Genomic DNA, 16,544 nt, shown 5'->3' on the forward strand with positions numbered 1-16,544 from the left:
ACTGGGTATTTATTATTTGGATGACTGCATACAGCAGAACATGAATAAGGAAGAAATTCATATATGCTTTTCCCTGAATGATGTAGGCTTGATTCAGTAGGAATTAGTATTAAAATGCTGGATTTATTTCTTGTTGGTAATAACCTAATCTTCTTAAGGATGGTAGGCAGAAAATATTCCCTTAAATGCAGTTAGAACTTTCAAAGCCTATAAGGAATTAAATTTTGATATTGAGAAGCTTCAGGAGTTACATTGAAAATGTAATATTTCACTGTCAAGAAACCTCTTACATTTGTTTAAGGTATGAGATATGTTTAATGCTTGGGTTTCTTTTTAGTTTGACTAGGTTTAATGCCCATGGTGTTGTTGTTTTTCTTAAAAAGACGCACATTACATCTTGCAAATTGATGAAACAAAACATTCAGATCCACACAAATGCTTGTATCAGGGCAATGAATGCTTGGATACTTACGTTTACAGATACGTTTCTGTACTCTCAATAATTTAGAGGTAAATAAAATTAATAGCAATAGCACTTACTTGTATATGGCTTGATAGTGCTTTACAGCCCTCTCTAAGCAGTTTACAGACTCAGGATATTGCCCCCAACAATCTGGGTCCTCATTTTACTGACCTTGGAAGGATGGGAAGCTGAGTCAATCCTGAGCCCTGTCAGAATCGAACTCCTGGAGTGAGCAGTGAGTTAGCCTGCAGTACTGCATTCTAACCACTGCACCACCACATCTCTTATGGGAAATGGGAATTGAATACAGCCTTTTCAGATAGTTCATTAGTTTGGCACTGTTTCAATTGGCACTGGCTTTGGAATGGCAGGAACTTTGCAGGATCAAAAAAAAAAGGAGAATATTCTCAGTTAAATTTGATATGATTCTCCCCACAAGTGTTTTAGAATGGTCCATTGCTTATTTTTTTAAGGATGTTAACATTCTGATTAGTTTGTGCACAAATGTTGCTGCTATTACTACTACCCATACTACTACTGCTGCTGTCACCTTCTCATCCTCCTGACTCTCATCAGTAATCAAGGTGCTTTCAAAAAACAGTTGTGATAAATCTTTACTCGAAGATCTAGTAGAAAAAGTAAATGCACCTTTTTGTTTAGCACTGATGATGCTGGCATGTTTTATTATAGAGCATGTATTTGAAATGCAAAAAGTCCATCCCCAATGTCTGTAGGTAGGGTTGAAGAACTCCTTCCTGAAGATGTGGATTATTGTCCTGGACATTACTGGGCTATCTGGACCTATGGCCACACTGTATATACGGAGGTTTTTATGTTCTTGTGTGGATTATGTTTTACAAAAAATTGAAGGATGGCAGGAAATCACAATAGTTCACATGCAATGTCATTTATTTGCCTATTGTGTAAGTCAAATAATTTTCATTTGTCAATCAACATTTACAGCCAAATGTGATATAATGAAAATCAGCCAACTGTGCATTATTCAATACAATTAAGTAAATCATGGCTAAGCTGGATATGTGGATCAGGACTAAAAAAGAGTTGTAATTAAAATGGACAAAGGAGGAATGGTAATAAAAGAGGACTAGTTATGGGTGGGCAGAAAAAAAATATGTGGTTATTCCAGTAGCCTTTAGAATCAAATGCATTAAGTTTCTGTTTTGCTTGAAGTATTAAGAAAAGAAAGAAGCATGGATTTTTATTTTTATCTTGATGGAGGTAAAGCAATTTCAGAGGAATTTCAGAGTAAACTGGAAAAGACATAGGTAAAATAGAGAGATACTGAACTTTTGAAATAGATACTTTAAGAGGACTTCATGTATTCAATTGATAAATAATGAAAAAAAAAGGCAGCCCTAAAGATTACTGTAATGTGATCGACATGGGGCTGCCCTTGAAGAACACTTGAAAATTTCAACTGGTGCAACTGTGACTGCATAGATAGTAAATGGTATTTGATACATGGCATTAGTAGCACCAGTATTACATGAGCTGCACTGGCCACCAGTGGGATTCTAAGTGCAGTTCTCACCTTTAAAGTCCTATACGGGTTGGGACTGGGTTACTGGGTTACCTGAGGGACTGCCTTTTTCCATCCAGTTTGGTCCAACTCATCCAGTTTGGTCTACTCATCCAGTTTGGTCCAACAGACTGAGTGTGTTGGAAATCCCACTAATCCATGAGAATAGAGCTGGAAGGGACGTTGGAAGGGACCTAGTCTAATCCCCTCCTCAAGCAGGAGACCCTACACAATTTCAGACAAGTAGCTGTCCAGTCTCTTCTTAAATACCCTCAGTGTTAAAGCATCTACAACTTCTGAAAGCAAGCTGTTCCAATGGTTCTCACTGTTAGGAAGTTTCTCCTTAATTCCAGGTTACTTCTCTCCTTGATTAGTTTCCATTCACTGTTTCTTCTCTTGTCTTCTGGAAAATAAGTTGACCTCCTCTTATCAATCAGACCAGAAATGTATTAACAAGGGAGATCAGAGCAGCAAAAAGAAGCTACTCTGAAAAGCTAAAGAATCAGTTCTCAACAAATGAACCAGCAAACATGTGGAAAACTCTTAAAAATATCACCGGTTATGGAAAACCTCCTTCCCAGGCTGAAGGAAATCAATAACTGGCAGATGACCTGAATGTGTTTTACTGCAGGTTTGAAAGGAAATTACAGCCACCTATCTCCACAACCCCCATCTCAGACACACTAACAACCAAGCCTCTTACAACTGACCCCATCCCATTGGGTTCACAACCCCTAGTGATCACAGAAAAGGAAGTGCAAGAACTGTTTTACAGACAAAAGCCAGGAAAAGGCCCAGACAAGATAACTTCTTCTTGCTTAAAAGTCTGGGCTGACTAATTGGCCCCCATCTTCACCCATATGTTCAATAAATCACTAGAGATGTGCTATGTTCTTTCTTGCTTCAAACGCTCTACTATCATCCCAGTGCCAAAGAAGCCCACCATCAAGGAACTGAACGATTACAGATCAGTTGCTCTAACATCTGTAGTTATGAAAACCTTTGAAAGGCTAGTGCGCACTCACTTGAAAACCATCACGGATACGCTGTTAGACCCCCTGCAATTTGCATACCGAGCAAATAGATCAACAGATGATGCTGTTAATATGGCTCTGCACTACATCCTACAACATCTTGAATCTCCAAAGACCTTCGCAAGGGTTCTCTTTGTAAACTTTAGTTCAGCATTCAACACCATCATTCCAGACATTCTTCTAACTAAGCTAAACTAGCTAGCAGTACCTGAACACACTTGTAAATGGATCATAGGTGACACCACTCCTGCGCAGACTGCACTGGCTACCTGCGGTCTTTCGGGTGCACTTCAAGGTGCTAGTTACTATCTTTAAAGCGCTCCATGGCTTAGGGCCGGGTTATATACGGGACCGCCTACTGCTAACGAATGCCTCCCACCGACCCATGCGCTCTCACAGAGAGGGACTCCTCAGGGTGCCGTCTGCCAGGCAATGTCGGCTGGCGACCCCCAGGGGAAGGGCCTTCTCTGTGGGGGCCCCTACCCTCTGGAATGAACTTCCCACAGGACTTCGCCAACTCCCTGACCTTCAAACCTTTCGCCGCGAGCTGAAGACCTATTTGTTCACTCGCGCAGGACTGGCATAGGATTTTAGATTTATTTGGTTTTTAATTTTTGAATGGGTTTTATGATTTTAAATTTCTTTTAATTTTGGCCAATTGGAATAAGTTTTTTAATAGTATTTTATATTGTATTTATATTATTGTCTATTTTATCTGGCTGTGAACCGCCCTGAGTCCTTCGGGAGAAGGGCGGTATAAAAATCTAAATAAATAAATAAATAAATAAATAAATAAATAAATAAATAAATAAATAAATAAATAAATAAATAAACTTCCTAACAGACAGAAAGCAGCAGGTAAAGCTAAGCAGAATCACATCAGATACCTGTATAATTAGCACAGGGGCCCCACAAGGCTGTGTGCTCTCTCCACTTCTCTTCTTTCTATATACCAATGACTGCATCTCAAATGATCCATCTATTAAACTACTGAAGTTCACAGATGACATAACAGTGATCAGTCTCATTCGAGACAATGATGAATCTGCATACAGACGGGAGGTTGAACAACTAGACTTGTGGTGTAACCAGAACAGTCTGGAACTGAACACACTCAAAACCATAGAAATGGTGGTGGACTTTAGGAGAAACCCTCCCATACTACCACCTTACAATATTAGACAACACAGTAGCAACAGTAGAGACCTTCAAATTTCTAGGTTCTCCATATCTCATGACCTAAAATGGACACCCAACATCAAAAATGTCATCAAAAAAGCACAACAAAGAATGTTCTTTCTGTGCCAACTCAGAAAGCTCAAACTGCCCAAGGAGCTGCTGATACAGTTCTAGAGGAATTATTGAGTCTGTCATCTGCACCTCTATAACTGTCTGGTTTGGTTCTGCAATCCAACAAGACAGACACAGACTTCAGAGAATACTGCACGAGTCAAAAAAGAGGGCTGTGAAAATATTTACAGACCCTTCGCATCTTAGACATGTTTCAACTCCTACCTTCAAAATGACGCTATAGAGCACTGCACACCAGAACAACTAGACACAAGAACAGTTTCTTCCCGAACGCCATCACTCTGCTAAACAAATAATTCCTTCAGCACTGTCAAACTATTTACTAAATCTGCACTACTATTAATTTTCTCATTGTTCCCACCACCCATCTCCTCCCACTTATGACTGTATGAGTGTAACTTAGTTGCTTGTATTCTTACAATTTATATTGATATTGTTTCCTGATTGCTTCTTTGTACCCTATGACTATCATTAAGTGTTGTATCTTATGATTCTTGATGAACCTTATCTTTTCTTTTACGTATACTGAGAGCATATGCACCAAGACAAATTCCTTGTGTGTTTAATCACAGTTGGCCAATACATTCTTTTCTTTTCTTTTCTTTTCTTTTCTTTTCTTTTCTTTTCTTTTCTTTTCTTTTCTTTTCTTTTCTTTTCTTTTCTTTTCTATTCTATTCTATTCTATTCTATCCTATCCTATCCTATCCTATCCTATCCTATCCTATCCTATCCTATTTTTGTTTGGCATTAGTCAAACAGTGTCGAAGCGCTGGTAAGCCTTCTCTGCTGTAGCCCCTGACCTATGGAATATTCTGCCCTTGGAGATTATAATGGCCCCAACCTCATTTCTTTCATAATGCTTTAAAAACTTGACTGTGTCGCCAGGCCTGGGGACCTCAAATGTATTAAGAGCCCCATTTCTTGTTTCTAATGTTAATTCATTAATTATCTCTGCTACTAAAAACAATTTGGTCTCTTTGTGTGCTTTTATTGTTTTGAAGTATTTTATTGTTTTAGAACTGTAAGCCACCTGAAATCACTTGGTTCATATGAATAGCCATAGAAATTAAATAAAGAATTTTATATTGAACAAAATTAAAATTCCAGTACAGCCTCATATGATTTTTTTTTTGAAAACTAAAGGTAGAAATCAAAACAATGTACAAGAAGGTTGCAGTTTAGCCAAACATGATGCATTGTAATAGAGTAATAGATTAAAGTAAAGGAATCTAAAAAGTGGATGGGTAGGAAGGCTGTTGTTTAATATCTTTATAGTAAATGAATAAAATTGTTAAGGTTTGAAAGGCAATGATGCCTTTCAATGGAGTGTGTGGATTGTACCGGATATATCCATTTACTGATATTTTATGCCACTTTATTGTCACAATCTTTAAGTGATGCTTAAAAAAACCTTTGAAACAGTCTTAAGTCCGTGATGGCAAACCTATGGCATGCGTGCCGCAGCTGGCATGCGGAGCCCTCTTGCGCCTGTGCACGCGCCTCCCGCAGCCAGCTGATCTTCGGGTCTCTGCCATGCATGCAGGGGTCGCATGTGCATGCGTGGGGGGCGGGGGAGTGCAGGGGGTTGTGCGTGCATGAGCAGGGAGCAGGGTGTGGGGGTGCATGCATTGCATTATGGGTGCCAACACATGACGACAAAAAGGTTAGCCATCAGTGGTCTAAGTTTTAACTGTAAAAGAGAAGGGAAAGGGTTAACAGAGCCACTTACAGACCAGATCTTCATGTTTCCCAAATGTTCTGGCAGCTAATATTTTAAAAACCCTGAAAAAAAACTTGCAGAGAGTGGGGGGTAGTTTAGAAGCATGCAGGCAAACTGTTTTGTTGACAGGGAGTTGAGCAGACAGGGAGTTGAACTTTACTGTCTGTAAAGCTTTCCAAAAGACATCATGATTGAAGTTCACAGTGACAAAGAAAATGTCCATTTGGAGCAGTTGAGTAAACCTTTGGAATTTATTTATTCACTTATCTTTCATTTTTTCCCCTCTCTTTAGTGCACAACAGAACAAGAAGGAGATAGAGAAGTCTGAAAATTCCTTCTCCCAGGGAAGAAAAAAAAAGAGAGGAAAGATTCAAGTTATCACCAAGAGGCAGAAGGTTTGTTTGGCTAAATGAAAGAGGCATTCTTCTTTGTCTAATCTTTTCTGAGTCCTCTGCAGAAATGATATAGTTTAATCTTTGTTATCAGAACACTTTGTAGCTACAGGATGCCTTTTACACTAGTCAGTCTCATCTGACTAGAATCATTTTTCAGTGGTGAATATTTTGAGAGATGTAACTGATTGCATGATAGCAACCATTCAGAGATAGAGCATGACTCAGTATGTATGTGTTTGTAGGGGAATTGCAGAGCATTTGTTCTGTTGATTTAGAAACTTAATAGTTTTAAGAGCAGTGACTTTTCAAAAGCTAACCAATGTTCTAATCAGGTTAGAATAGAACATGGTGCAAGGATGCAAAAATGAGGGAAACCAGGATTGATAGTCCCGAATGAGTCAGTTCTACTGAAATATTAATACTAGACCTAAAGTAATTGGCCCAGTACAAAGAAACAATTCACTCTCTGTTGACTGATATCCAAAGCAAATTGTCATGGATAATCTAACCTATTTTTGTGGTTGCTAAGAGTTGGCAATGACTTGATAACCCACAATCAATCAAAAAGCAAACTGAATTGCTTGGCCATGAGAAAAAAATATATCCAAGATCCTCATTAGGTAACAGGAACTATAAATATCACAAAATATCAAAAAAGCTTTTAAGTTCTCCAGAACTCTTTCTTATAGTTGATTAAGTGTGGGTGTTGACATTACTATTATAGGTAATCTTCGACTTATGACTGAGCCCCAAATTTCCATTGCTAATCAAGACAGTTGCTGAGTGAGTGGTATTCCATTTTACGACTTGTGGCCACAGTTGCTAAGGGAATCACAGCAGTTGTTAAGAGAATCTTGTGCTTGTTAAATGAAGAATCTTGTGCTTTCCCTATTGAGCTTACTTGTCAGAAACCACCTGGGAGGATTGCAGATGGTGATCATGTGATTCTTAGACAGGACAGTTATCATAAATTCATGCCCGTTGCCAAGTGCCTGAATTTTGATGACGTGACCATGGTCAATGCGGTGTCATAAGTCATTTTTCCCCCCAGTTCCATTGTACCTTTGAATGATCACTTAACAAATTGTTATAAGTCAAGGACTTCTTGTACAACCATAAAATCTGTCATGAATTAAGTCTTTAATATAGAGGATAGGAAAAGAGGTAATTTGTTGGACTGGGTGCTTTACAGGTTTTAGATAATGTCTCTGAATGCTGGAAGAAACCACATATTCACAGGTTACTCATACCTCTAAAACCAATAGAATTGGAATTCTGTTCATGTATAGCTTTTGTTCATTGCAGTTGGGCGACTGATGAATTTAAATAATAATACACATTTCTTAGAAAAATTGTTGAAGGGAGGGAACCAATTTAAGAACATTTAGATATACTTCATAATATTATGCTTGCAATCCAAGAATCGTCCAGATTTTCATGGAGGCATTGCAATAATACATTAGCAATAATATCTTTATCACAAGCATGTGGATTGTTGTTGTATCATGGAATTTTTAATTACATTTAAGAAAGCTAGATAGATTTTTCTCTTCTTGTCTGTTTTTTCAGAATGGACTTTCAGAATATGTGTGTGTGTGTCTATCAGTGGCTACACGTTCGCCCTGGATCGGGCAAACCGCTAGCGGTGGGAGGCTCCGCCCACCCGCCCGGACATGTCTGTGCATGCGCAGAAGTGTCGTGCATGTACGTCCACAAACGAACTTGTAGCAATGGGATTTGAAACCCACTACTGGTGTGTATGTGCATGCATATGTGCACATATAAATATTATATAGTCCCTGAAATACGAAAAGAAAAAAAATTATTAGGAAGATTAAAGTATATATTATAGCCAACATTAACAATAATGCTAATTGAAATAACTGCTTTTAGATGGATTATTTTTTTAGTTTTGAAGGGAGGTATTCAAATAAAATTGTTGAATGACAGCAAAATGGGTGGCTGATAAATTAAATAAGGAAATAAAATGATTGACAGATCTTGACTGGACAATTTTTCAGAGTCATAGTAATGCCTCTGAAATTTTCTTTAATTGTCTGGCAACTTTACATGAGAGGAAGCAGTCCATAAAGTAAGCTTAGTGGAGGAAGCAAAATCTTTACAGCAATGTCTGGAGGTATTGATTAAAAAATGAAGCCTGTTTCATAATTCAAATAGAAGTAGAGTTTGCCTTTAGCTTCTGAGTTCAGTCAACAGATAAATGTGACTGCCTCCACATAAGATCTGGGAGTTGCTTTAGATTAGAAATATGGAACCAAACAGGGTCCACTGCAGTTGATCACCAATTGTAAATAAACCGTCAAACATGGTTTATTTTTAAGCATGAAAAATTGCTCTGCGCATGCGCAAGATGGCGGCTTAACAAGAGACTGGAGACGACGACGATTGTGTGAGGAGGGGATGGCGACGCCCAGGCGGTCTGCCGAGCAGTCTGCGCCCTCCGGTCAGGCGTACCATCTCTTGAGCAGCCGTGAGAGGGGTCTTGGGACCTCCTCGGACCCACGGCTGCCGAGAACGAGACCGGGGAAGGGCGAGCTGCGAACAGCGGCCATTTTATCACTCGGCCGGGCGGGAGCCGAAGACGAGAAACAACTGAGTGCTTGAGGAGAGGACGCCGGTACCCAGGTGGCTGGCCAAGCGGTTTTCACCCCCCGGTCAGGTATATCATCTCTCGGGCAGCCGGGGGAGAGGTCCGTGGGCCTCTTCGGACTCTCGGCTGCCGGGAACGGGGATGGGCGAGCTGCGGATGGCTGCCATCGGGTTACAAGCCGCAGCTTGTATTTGCTGTTGGGAAGCCGCGGCTGGGTTTCTCTCCCCGTTTTTGGACATCTGGCGTTCCCCGGACTGTTTCAGGACTTTCGGGACTTTCCAGCTCTTCCTGGTTTCCCCAGGTCTTCCTCTGGATTTGGTGGATGGGCCTGGGGTGAAGGGCTGTGAAGGGTCCCCCTTGTGGCCCCTGCTGGAAGTGTCTTGGCCTAGTTCGGCCTGGTTTGGCCTAGCTGGGCCTGTTTTCTTCCCGGGACCAGGAAGTTACATTGTCATCTGTAACATGGGTCCTTTGCATCTGTCATCTTGCACTTTATATGGCTGGCTTGAGATTTTTGGGTCATGGCCATTTTTGGAACTTTCCGGGAAGATGATTGGAGACCGACTGGTGTATCAGGGCCCTATTTTGAAACATCTACTTTGGAAACATCTATTTTGGAAATATCTGTGACGCCGCGGACCGGGGAGAGGAGTACCACCTCTACTAGGCTATGGATTTCAGGACTGAGCTTTGCGCGGTGTAGCAATAACTTTTTACCATCAGACTACATCTGCCTATCCTACCATCTTGTGCCAGCTTTAAGCCAGCCACCATCTGAAGACATATTCGAAGATGGGTATCCATTTGGACCTGGCATTACATCTTGCCACCCCAGACATTACATTACTACCTCTCGTCGCCTCCTTACTCCTGTTTATGCTTTTAATTTATTTATATGCGATACTCTGCTTTAGAACTCTTGCGCCTGCGAGGTGCCCCCACCTCGCAGGAATGGCCCGCTTCATTATCAAGGGCCGGCCTCAATGACGGGTCTTGGGATCCACAGAGGTGGCATGCGAAAAAAAAGAGCCTTTGGGGTTTTTTAGATAGGGCTTTTTTAAGTGGTGGGAGAGTTAGGGCGGGCGTTGGGGGTAGCCCGTCGGGTGGGGAGCCAGTCCTTGCGTGCGCTCGCGACGGTCTTTTAATGGGTTCGGAGGTTAGGGGGGGAGATTGCGTTCCTGTTGGTGAGGGTGGTCTGATTTGCACGGTAAGTGGGAGGGGCAGATTTGGCGGAAGGGGAGGATCATATCGTTCTGGGGGGGCGCGCGCTCGATGTTTGCAGGCGATCGCGCGCCCCGATCCCCCGTCCTTTTCCCGTTCCTCGGATGGTCAAGACCCTCAGAGCCTGGGCCTTCAGCTCATGTTATGCAACGCACGGTCCGTAGTTAATAAGGCCCCCCTAATACACGACCTTATTCAGGGGGGCGCCGCGGACCTTATAGGCGTTACGGAAACCTGGCTGGGCACGGAAGGGGGCGTGCCCCTTGTGGAGATGTGCCCGCTGGGTTTCCGTGCATTCCATCAGCCGAGGGCTCAGGGTAGGGGTGGGGGGGTGGCGGTTGTGATTAGAAAGAGTCTAGAGCCAAGGGAGACCACTGTACCTCAGATTCCCGGGTGCGAATCCCTCTTTGTGAGATGGGGTCATAGGTGTCAGATGGGCTTGCTGGTCGCGTACCTGGCTCCTTGCTGCGTGACAGCTGCCCTGCCCGAGCTCCTGGAGGTGCTTGCTGGGGTGGCAGTTGAGACCCCCAGACTTTTAGTCATGGGGGACTTTAACTTGCCATCTTCCGGCTCGTCATCGACAGCAGCTCGGGAGTTCACAGCTTCCATGACGGCCTTGGACCTGACCCAAGTAGTTGATGGCCCTACTCACATTGGGGGTGGCACTCTGGACTTGCTTTTTGTCTCTGGTCAGTGGTCGAGAGATCTGGACTTGAAGGAAATAGTCATTGAACCTTTGTCATGGTCAGATCACTCTCTTCTTCGCCTGGACTTTCTGACCGCCATTCAACACCGCAGGGAGATGGAGCCGATACGTTGGTTCCGTCCCAGGCGCCTGATGGACCCGGAGAGGTTCCGGACGGAGCTTGGGCCACTTCCTGAGGGTCTGGCTCGTGGCTCGGTTGAGGAACTTGTTGCGGCCTGGGAATGGGCCGTGGCGGGGGCCTTAGACCGTGTCGTGCCTTTGCGGCCTCTGACCCGGCGCAGGTCCCAACCGGCTCCTTGGTTCTCCGAGGAGCTGAGAGGGATGAAGCGCCGGAGAAGACGCCTAGAGAGTTCCTGGAGGTCTAGCCGTTCGGAAGCTGATCGGACACTAGTGAAGTCCTATAACAGGGCTTACCTAGTGGCATTGAGGGAAGCGAGGCGTAGCTACTCCTCCTCCCTCATTGCATCGGCAGATAACCGCCCAGCCGCCCTGTTTCGGGTGACTCGCTCCCTCCTTCATCAGGGGGAGCGAGATGACCCGTTGCAGGGACGTGCTGAGGAGTTTAACGGTTATCTATACGATAAAATCGTTCAGCTTCGGGATGGTCTGGACCAAAATTGCGGTGACTCAGGTGAGACGTCTGGGGGTGGTCTTGGTGACATTTTATGGGATGAGTTTGACCCTGTGGCTCCCGAGGACATGGACAGGTTGTTGGGTAGGCTGAATGCCACCACGTGTTTACTGGACCCGTGCCCCTCCTGGTTGGTGCTGGCCACTCAGGAGGTGACACGAGGCTGGCTCCAGGCAATTACGAGCGCTTCCTTGGTGGAGGGAGTCTTCCCGGCCGCCTTGAAAGAGGCGGTGGTGAGACCCCTCCTCAAGAAGCCTTCCCTGGACCCGGCTGTTTTAGGTAATTATCGTCCGGTCTCCAACCTTCGCTTCGCGGTGAAGGTTGTAGAGAGTATGGTGGCATATCAGTTTCCCTTGCACCTGGATGAAACTGTCTATCTAGACCCGTTCCAGTCCGGTTTCCGGCCCGGTTACAGCACTGAGACGGCTTTGGTCGCGTTGGTGGATGATCTCTGGAGGGCCAGGGATAGGGGTTGTTCCTCTGCCCTGGTCCTATTAGACCTCTCAGCGGCTTTTGATACCATCGACCATGGTATCCTGCTGCGCCGGTTGGGGGGATTGGGAGTGGAGGCACCGTTTATCGGTGGTTCTCCTCCTATCTCTCCGATCGGTCGCAGACGGTGTTGACAGGGGGGCAGAGGTCGGCTCCGAGGCGCCTCACTTGTGGGGTGCCGCAGGGGTCGATCCTCTCGCCCCTTCTGTTCAACATCTATATGAAGCCGCTGGGTGAGATCATCAGTGGCTTCGGTGTGAGGTACCAGCTGTACTCTGATGACACCCAGCTGTACTTTTCCACACCGGGCCACCCCAACGAAGCTATCGAAGTGCTGTCCCGGTGTTTGGAGGCCGTACGGGTCTGGATGGGGAGAAACAGGCTCAAGCTCAATCCCGCCAAGACAGAGTGGCTGTGGATGCCGGCATCCCGGTACAGTCAGCTGAGTCCACGGCTGACTGTTGGGGGCGAGTCATTGGCCCCGATGGAAGGGGTGCGCAACTTGGGCATCCTCCTGGATGCACGGCTGTCTTTTGAAGATCATTTGACGGCCGTCTCCAGGAGAGCTTTTTACCAGGTTCGTCTGGTGCGCCAGTTGCACCCCTTTCTAGACCGGGATGCCCTATGCACTCACACCCTCATGACGTCTCGCCTGGATTACTGCAATGCTCTCTACATGGGGCTCCCCTTGAAGGGCATCCGGAGACTGCAGTTAGTTCAGAATGCGGCTGCGCGGGTTATAGAGGGAGCCCCTCGTGGCTCCCGTATGACACCTATCCTGCGCAGACTGCACTGGTTACCTGTGGCCTTCCGGGTGCGCTTCAAGGTTTTGGTGACCACTTTTAAAGCGCTCCATGGCATAGGGCCGGGTTACTTACGGGACCGCCTACTGCTACCGAATACCTCTCACCGTCCCGTGCGCTCTCACAGGGAGGGACTCCTCAGGGTGCCGTCAGCTAGGCAGTGTCATCTGGCGACGCCCAGGGGAAGGGCCTTCTCTGTGGGGGCTCCCACCCTCTGGAACGAACTCCCCCCAGGACTTCGTCAACTTCCGGACCTCCGAACCTTCCGTCGCAAGCTTAAGACACATTTATTCATCTGTGCAGGACTGGACTAGTTTTTAAATTTATAGGGGTTTTAATTGGTTTTAATATTTATATTTTTAATAATTTGGCTTTAGAATAAGTTTTTTAATGGTTATCTTAACTTGTACATAAATGTTTTATCTGCCTGTGAACCGCCCTGAGTCCTTCGGGAGATAGGGCGGTATACAAATATGAATAATAAATAAATAAATAAATAAATGATTAATGCAACTTTTCTCAGTATACTACATTATAGAAGCATAATCCAGAAAAAATAGGTTTGGGAGTTAAAAATATAGTTCCTGTATTGTGTATCTTTTAAGATTTTTGGGGGGGGGGGCTAATATTTTTGACAAACATGTATGTGATCTAAAAGAGAGAGATTTACAACACAAGGGCAAAGATGAGTTCAGTTTCAGAAATACTTCTTTGCTAAGTACAACTTCAGTATGAACCCATACATTTTGATTGTAATCCGAATCTTGTCTGTCAGGAAACATTACTTTTGTGACAAACTGACTATTAAGGAAACTTCATTCTTCACTTATTCAGAGAAAAGAACCAGAGGCAAGACGGAGACAAAATTTAAATTTTTAAATTTTCTTTGTACAACGGATTTTTAGCGATGCAGTGTAAATGGGAAAAGAATTTTTAATAGTAGTAAATCAAACGTTGGAACAAGCTGAACAAACTAGATAGCAACCACATCTTTGCAAATTTCTGGTACAAAAAGTTAGCTTGTGTGGGATAATTAAATATTTTTAAGCAGCAATATTACAATAATATTACAGCACTAGTACAATATTAGATCTCTTTCTCCTTCTTCTTTTTTTTTTAATTCTCAGCCTCCCAACCATGGAATAGTGCTTTGTAATGCCCTTGCTTTCAATTAATAAACATTTGCTCTCGTGATTTTCCTTCTATACTAATGCCCAAATTCCTAGTCATAGCCATTCTGACTGGGGAATTAAGGGAGGTATAGTCAAACACCCAAGGATGATGCTGTATTGGAGAAGAATGCTGTTGAGAGATTATTAGAAGAAAAAATAGGTTACTAGAGTTCTGTGATATAAGCATTAGATTGCAGCATTAACATTGAGAGAGTTGGGACAAGAAAAACGTGGGAGGAGTTTCATTCATCAAAAAATTTCCTTCCATTTTGACAGTGCAGTTTTCTTTGACAGTGTAGATTTCTTCTTTTTATCTTTTTTTTTGCTACCCCTGAAAATGTTAAAAATAATATTTTAGCAGGAACAGATTGCTATTATGACATTGTGATAATGATAGAAAGGTAGAGATAAGAAAGGAAATCCTTTGATTCTAAAACAGGAGAGTAAATCCAATCCTATTAACCATTTCTTCTTCTTCTGTTGTCCCTTGGAATTTTGTGAACTTAACATATTGTAAATGTCTAATAGGAAGGCAAAGGAGAATTTATACCAAAATCACATAAATAAGCAAATTAAAAAGTTGTCAGGATGAATGAATGAATGAATGAATGACTGTTTTCTGGTAAAAATGCCTAGTTTTTCCTCTCTGTAATGCTATGTGAAGACTAAACAGACCCACATAGTGGGGTTTGAACTGGGTTGGGATGAAACTGAACTAATGATGACTTGTGGTTTGGTGAGGTGGAGCATAGTCAATGGTACATAAAGCCAAATGATTATTTAGTAGCAAAGTCGTAGGAATCTCCTAAGCATACTTAGGTGCTTATTTCAAATTTTAGAAGGAAACACTAGAGATGTATGTATCCTTCACAAAAGGAATTTCATTTAATCTCCTAAACTGTTTTTAGCTATCTACTCAATTCAGTATGGGTTACTATATTTACACTGTTGTGTTTTAGCTGATTTTCTTCTGCATTTCATTATTATATTGTTTTTTTGGTAATATATACAAATAAAATAAAATCTCTGCTCTTCTATTTTTGCAAGTTGTTTTAGCTTTAGCTTTGAATGCTCTTAAATTACATGCTTGGCTTATTAAAATTGTCAGAGCTTAATGCAGTACTTCATCCTACCTCTAGTCATTTCATGTCTTAAGTGTATGTGTGTGTTTAAGAGAGAAGGGGGAGGGAGGGAGAAAGAGAGGGGGGATTAGGAATATGTTTTTGGAGTTTTGATTGAAATTAGTGGTTCACAAATTAGCTAGAATTCTAACTTTGTACAATAGTGTTGTAAGTCTACATTTGTTTGAAAGGAGTCTGATTATATGATGTTATATTATGTATCACCATTTCCCAATTTTTTTCTGTTTTTTTCCCTAGATCTTCTATTGGCAGATCATTCCTTTACTAGATCTTTCAAATGCTCTTCTTGGTTGAAGAGTTGACCCAACAGATATGACAAATGCCTAAATTTCACGCCTCCCAGCCATCATATTTTTTATCATTATCTGTCTCAGGGAACAGTTAATTTTAAAATTTTATGGAGTGTGCCATGTTTCCTGATAAATAACAGTATGCTTATCAAACTCCCAGTACCTTCATATGCAGATTGTAGATCAGTTTAAAAGTAACTCTGTATCTTTGTAATCCTACAATGTCAGCAGACTCTGTCATTTATTTCACCTCAGCTACAATACACATAAAATGACAGTGAATGTAGTATTTCCTTTTGCAATACTTGTGAAGTGCTGAACTTGTTTTTCCATTGGCAGGAGCTATTACCTTGCCTTACTTCCTGAATGCAAGGCAAGTAATAAATACAATATTTTATATTAGTCAGCTAGCAGGAATTCTGATTGAACCATGTAATTGTGTGCCATTTCTCAGTACATTGACGTAAGCAGAAATAAAGATACATATATAGGATAGTCTCATACTGGTTTTGAGGACTCTGACAATGGAAATTGACAGTAGAATAAAGTCATGTGAAAGGGCAACATTTTGTAGAGTTATTTCAACTTGGACCTGCTGAAATAATGTGGTACCTTAACAAGGATGCTCCAAAGTGCAGCATCTTGGCAAGCTCTTTTTGTTTCCCCAAACTGCTTTTCTTCAACAAAATATATATTCTGTAGATGTGCCACTTGGATACAAAAAACTGGTAAAGTGACTGCTTTAATGCAGTATAATGTCTAAAACAGTGGTGGCAAACCTTTTACTCACCGAGTGCCGTACAGGTCCGTGCTTTGCGCACTTTGTGCGTACACATGTCATCCGTGCTGACAAGCAGCTCCTCTCCCATGCATTGCATGCAAAACCACAACATATGCACATGTGCACAGCTTTCATGCGTGCCCCCACTGTGCACTGTGCACGCAAATACATCATCTCTGCATGCCTACAGCTTTTGTGTGTGTGCCCTCTGTGTGCTGTGCGTGCAGTCGCACCA

At 42.7% G+C, this 16,544-nt stretch overlaps 1 protein-coding gene across 1 annotated transcript in view; it reads left to right on the plus strand.

Moving 5' to 3' along the window:
* TSPAN18 (tetraspanin 18) overlaps window positions 1–16,544 on the plus strand; it is a 234,587-nt gene that overhangs the window by 30,808 nt on the left and 187,235 nt on the right. Inside the window, exon 2 of the mRNA XM_058161711.1 lies at window positions 6,361–6,463. The gene's annotated coding sequence lies outside the window, so the exon portion shown is untranslated. The remainder of the gene's footprint in view (window positions 1–6,360; window positions 6,464–16,544) is intronic.

The sequence above is a fragment of the Ahaetulla prasina genome, chromosome 1, assembly GCF_028640845.1.
Source record: "Ahaetulla prasina isolate Xishuangbanna chromosome 1, ASM2864084v1, whole genome shotgun sequence".
NCBI classification, from domain to species: Eukaryota; Metazoa; Chordata; class Lepidosauria; order Squamata; family Colubridae; genus Ahaetulla; species Ahaetulla prasina.